Source organism: Hipposideros armiger, unplaced genomic scaffold (genome assembly GCF_001890085.2).
Source record: "Hipposideros armiger isolate ML-2016 unplaced genomic scaffold, ASM189008v1 scaffold_27, whole genome shotgun sequence".
NCBI classification, from domain to species: Eukaryota; Metazoa; Chordata; class Mammalia; order Chiroptera; family Hipposideridae; genus Hipposideros; species Hipposideros armiger.
This window is the reverse complement of record NW_017731377.1, coordinates 5,052,172-5,058,171: the sequence shown is the minus strand read 5'-3', so window position 1 is coordinate 5,058,171 and position 6,000 is coordinate 5,052,172. Positions and strand designations below refer to the sequence as shown.

Here is a 6,000-nt window from a genome sequence, read left to right as displayed (position 1 = left end):
CCAGCTCCAGGTTGAGCTGTTGTTCACCATCTTAGCTGTGGAGGGCAGTGTCACTGGCCCTCATATGTGGGATCCGAACCAGGGCCCTCTGGCATGCCAAGACAGTTCTTAACCAATGTGCCACTCAGCCAGCCCAGAATTTTTTTCTTTTTGGCTAAATAGAGATTTTATTTGCTTGCTGGGATTTCACGTATACTTGCTCTTTCCAAAGTGTGTGTGTGTTTTAAACTACATGATGAAATTATTTCTTTTAAAGTTATGGTATGAATGGGATGTTATGATTTTTATTTCCATAAAGAGTCTAGGAATGATTTCTTAATGACACAATTTAATCTATATATTATAAATTGCTTCTAGCTTCTAATAATATGTTTATTTCATTTACTAACATTGCAGGGTAAAACACATGAATTAGGAAGAAACAGAGCTGGCATATTATAAAAGCAAATGCCAAGTGCCAAGTACTCTGGGGCATAGAGATATAATGAAGTAAATAGAAACAGCACCAGAATTTTTTCTTTATTGTAATATTACAAAGTATAATAAAGTCTAAACATGCAGCATAAAGAAAACTAAAATGACATTATTTGACTCCTAATTAATTATGTTGATGACTTGTTATGAACAAATGAATAGTGAGTAGGACATATGAATGCCTAAATAAGTTGATATGTATTCAAAGAACTTTAATGATATCCACCCAGGGTGCAATGACTACAGAGATGCCAGGAAAGGGGATGGCTGTCTGAAGAGTGAGATTTTATTTGCTGCTTATTTTGAGAACCGTGAGTTGGACCTCTTGTGAAATATTCTCTTCTGATTTCTCCACCTATAAATAGCTTGCTTTGGGTCTGATAGCTTCTAATCAGTGAATAATGATTGCTGACTGGACCTCAGTTATCAGCAGCAACAACAGTAGCATTTATGGGCATTCAATCCTCATAACTACCCAGTGAAGTAAGGATTATAATTACCTTCATTTTACCCACACGCAAACTAACTCTCAAGAGATTTTAGGTCACTGGCTAGAGACCATCAAACAATGCAAATATAACTAATATTGACTGTGCTTCTGCTATGTTCTGGGCACTGTGCTGGTCTTAAGGACCAAATAGAATAGAAGACAGTCTATGTCTCAATTCCTGTATAGTCTTCTAGAGGAAACAGATCAAGTCCCAGGTAACTACGATACAGAGGGTATGAGCTAACGTATGCAATACTGCACTGGGGTACCGTGAGATACAGGACACATTCACAGGGTGTGAGGAGAGACTTCTGCAGGAAGAAAGCAACAGAGCACGGCAAAAGAATTTTCTTTCTTGTGTGTACCTTGCTAGTGAAAGTAGACTGTCTATTCTTTTAGCTCTACAAGGTTTTCGTTCTTTGTAATCATATTATAGCTTACCATGATAGCACATGGGAAACTCTTCCTCTTTTTTGCATATGTAATGCCAGAATAGACCTTACATTTATTTTCAGGGCTATGTTTAGGAGGGTGCTTATCTATTGTGCCAAAGAAAACATATACTTGAGAAAAACATTGAATGATTTTTCTAGATGCATGAAATCTGCCAGTTGTTTATAAATTCAGGTTACTATTTATAAACTCTCAATTTTAATATGTTTTAGCTGTTGAAAAGTGTTCTGTCATTGTGAAATGTTTTTACATTTAGAAGTTCAGCATTACATGTACTCTCCAGCCACGTGGATGATTACATAAATTTATAGCATCAGCAGAGCCATCTGCAGACGTGACTAGATTTAAGAATAAAATGCATGGTCAGTTGTGGATGCTCTGAGCAGTGAGAGTAGAGTACCAGGATACTGTATGCTCAGCATCTCTTTTCTAGAAATTGCCTCTCCCTTCTAAATTCACATGGTTGTCATAGATATCACCGTGTTTCTAAATGTGACCATTGATTACTTCAGAGTGGGGAGAAGATCCAAGCTGGACTATCCCATTATTTGGCTCATCGTTTAGGATTGGCTAGTCAAGAGTCTATTCTGTTTCCATCCCAACTGGGTGGACTGCAATTTGGGCATTAACCACCTGGAGTTAGTAACAGACTCCACAAATTAAGGGCTCAGTGCCCCAAGATAGCCCTCACCTTAGACACCAGCTGCAAATTGGGTCCCCAGCTCACCCACACTTCTGACTGACCTGTTATAAATTTGGAGTTTTCTATGGTCCTGTCAGTTTCCATAATTTGATAGAACTCACAGAATTCAAGGAAGTGCTATATTCACAATGACAGTTTTATTATAAAGGACACAACTCAGGAACAGCCAAATGAAAAGTTGCATACGGCAAGGTGTGTGAGGGTCTCAACTACAAAGCTTCCATGCTTTCTCCCCATGGAGTCAGGGTGCCTCACTCTCTTGCATTTCAGTGCTCACCAACCACGAAGGGCCTTAGTGTCCAGAGTTTTTGTTGGGGTTTCACTAAGTGGGCATGATTAATTCATTCACTGGCCATGATATTGCATTCACTCTCCAGCACCCATCTCCTTCCTGGAGGTCCCACTGCTAAAAGTTTCAACTCTCTAGTCACAAGCCTGGTCTTTCTGGTGACCAGCCTCCATCCTGAAGCTATCTAGGCACCCACCATGAGTCACTTCATTAACATAACAAAGACATTCATCATTCAGGAAATTCCAATGGTTTTTGAAGCTCTGTGCCAGGAACCAGGGACAAAGACCAGAAATATTCTCTAGTATATCAGAGAGTTCATCTTTGTTCATTCTGTTACTGGAACTGAGTAAGAGAATTAAATCTCTTTAGATGCCTGTACTGTGATGTGTGAAGCGTTGGGGCTTTTGTCTGCCTTGTTTTCTACCAGAATGAGAGAGGCCTACTGTACTGTGTAGAGAGAAAAAGAGAAATGAAGCAGATGCTCAGAGAGAAGAGATTTGAGTCCCTTTTCCAACTTTTTCCTATCTTTGGTTTCTGTGAGATTTCCCACTGTCATCAAATATCCTTTCCCTCTTCTGACTTCATCCCTCTTCGGCTGACTTTCTCCAACTTCTAACTGAGCATCTCTGGTAGAGTGAGCAAGAAAACATTTGTATAGGTACAGAAGTGTTGTGTATACTTAAATAACATTAAGCGAGGGGTAGGATTTATATCTCCTTACCACATATTGCATAGAAGGTCATTTGCTAATTTGTACAAATGCTAATCTTGTTACTCATCAGAATGAGTTGGTGTCAGTGTTGGGGGAACGCTGTCCCCCCATTGTCTGGTGCTTCCTTCCACACTCTGACACAGGTCTCTGGCAGTAGGAACAATTCTCCCTTTATAAGGTACTACTATAATAGCTACAGAATTGACACCAGCACCCTAATGCTCAGTTTTGTGCTTACTGACCTAGAATTTGCTGAAATGGGAATGTGTAAAAGACACATATAGTGAGTGAGAGCAGAGTAGCTAGAACCCAGGAGGCCAGATATTTTACACTTCACTACACTACAACGTCAAAATGAAAAAAGAAAAGCAATCATCTTCTTGTAAAGTTTTTTCTGGTCATAGTTTGAGTAACAATAGCAATAGTCTATTTAAATTTAGGTTTTAAAATTGAAACGTTTTAGCAAATTTAATATTAAACTTATTTCCAACAGCGTTTTTGAGAGTGCTTTAAAAGTTAACACTTTTTGTGGTTTTTCATTTAAAAGTGGATATTATCCCCAAAACCTTTCCTTAGGATATAATTCTGATTCAAGATTTCTCACCAGTATATGGTAACTTAAATGCTATACATTATACTCTTAAAATTCAAATGCATTGAAAACAAGTAAAAATGATAAACAGGTTAAGTCTTTCTGGATAAATTTATTCTTGTAAAACCCTAGTAAGATCAAATCAATGAAACAGATAGGTTTTTCTATCTTGTCTCAGTGTGTGCCTGTGTGTACTTGTGTTTTCTATGGCAATGCAGACGTAGCAAAACAAACTCTTTCCATTAGTGAAACAAGCCCCTTTATTTGTAAAACAAATTCAATTAGATCAATAATAAGTAGAGGATCCATTTGAGTTTGACCTAAATTTTCTGAATGTTAAGAGAACAAACCATTATATAGAAAATATGATTAAGTTCCCAGTTCTCTCACTCACAATTTGAGACATTTGTAATTTTAGTGACTGTGATTACCTGTCTCAGTGTAAACTCTTAGGAAAAAACCAATAGTCCTAACATCTCAATACTGGCAACATCTTTGATCCTCTATTTATTTCTCTTTTGCAAATGATAATAATTTGTGTCTGGTGATTTGGAAAGCTGTTTTTTATGACTCATCTCCCAAAGGGCTATAATTTCCCATTAAATTGCTGTCCACACTAGTACCACAAAACAACTCCTCCCTTCTATCATGATTTTTTCTTGACTATTCCTCTTATAAGTCTTTTTAAAAAAAATTTGAAGCTGTGTCTTACTTGAGATTCTTTATTTTTAATTTTTTTCAGGGGAGGCTATAGGTAAGTGAATAGGAGAATTTATCCTCAAATGAATTTATATTTTACTTAGTTCCAAGAAAGGAAACAAGGGTATCAATAGGGATTGGGGACAATTTCATGATTGACATATCATCAGCTTTCTTGCTGTTAGTGATAGGAGGATCATACAAGTGACAAAATAGGCTCAATACATGGCATCAAAAACTACTTCCAGTGCTCACAGTTCAAGGTACCTTTCGTGGCACCATCATTTTCCACACAAGCCTCTTCTAAAGGCACTATGGCTGTCCCTGTTGGATACTACTGCAGTGGTAGACACTGGATACATAGAGTTCTCCATGATCAAGTTTGCTTTGTTCCGCAACTCTTGAGCTCTATTCAGAATCCTTCCTCTCCTATAAAGGCCAAGCTTTTCTTATGAGATCTGTAAGGAATAACTGACAGGTTGAAGTCTTTCCCAGGAGTCCCCTTCATCCCTCATGTAAAGAGACTAATATTTCTTAGATTAATGATTTTGACATCAAAGACCAAATGATGAAGGACCACTATATTAAAGCTGTAGTTATGTGATATATGAATTGAATGAATAACTATAAAGTCTTACTTACTCTCGGCCACCACTGACCTGTCATAAGTACAGACAAATGTACTTATGTTCTAATTCCTGGATCTTATGGTAGTCATAAATTAATGAGGTATATGTAACAACTGTACATAGAGTCTGAATATCATTTTGCAATGTTAAATAATTCATATTATATATTTAAAATATAATATATATTGTTATATATAATCCATAAACATATACAGAGGGTGCCAAAAATCTATACACATTTTAAGAAAGGAAAACTGTATTAAAACTGTAATACTCAATACATTCCCATAACAAAAGATGAATACAAGTCACGTTTGACTTCTGCAATTACAAGAGGTGCTCAAAGTGGTTACCATCAGTGTCCAGACATTTCTGATTACAGTGGACTACTGCTTGGGCAATGTTGACTGAAGTGTCCATTTGTATACATTTTTTTGGTATACATTTTATACCCTCTGTATATATGAAACATGTGAAACATGACATTGAATCTCTTTTTCTAGTTTTATTAAGGTATAATTGACAAAACTGTATGTATTTAAAGTGTACAGTGTCATTAGTTGATATACGTATATGTTATGAAATTTTTACCACAACCAAGCTAATTAACACATCCATTGCCCCACAGTTATTTTATTAAATAATTAACTAATTAATTAATTAATGAGAATGCTTAAGCATTACTCTCTTAACAACTTCTATGTAGATAACACAGTGTTAGTAACTATAGTCACTGTGCTGTACATTAGATCCTTGGAACTTATTCATTTCATAACTGAAGTACGTACCCTTTGACCAACATCTACTCATTTGTTCCAGCCCCTGGCAACCCTCACTCTACTCTCTGTTTCTAAGAGTTTGACTTTTTCTTTTGATTCCACATATAAGTGAGATCATGCAGTATTTGTTTTCCTCATGACATTGAATCTTTACAATGGCAGCTAGATGGACATTGA

The 6,000-nt window shown here is 36.6% G+C and overlaps 1 long non-coding RNA gene across 1 annotated transcript in view; it reads left to right on the top strand.

Moving 5' to 3' along the window:
- Positions 1–1,046: 1,046 nt before the first annotated feature.
- The window catches only part of LOC109379525 (uncharacterized), a 41,776-nt gene continuing 36,822 nt past the window's right edge, over positions 1,047–6,000 (top strand). Inside the window, exon 1 of the long non-coding RNA XR_002123219.1 lies at positions 1,047–1,179. This is a non-coding gene — a long non-coding RNA (uncharacterized LOC109379525). The remainder of the gene's footprint in view (positions 1,180–6,000) is intronic.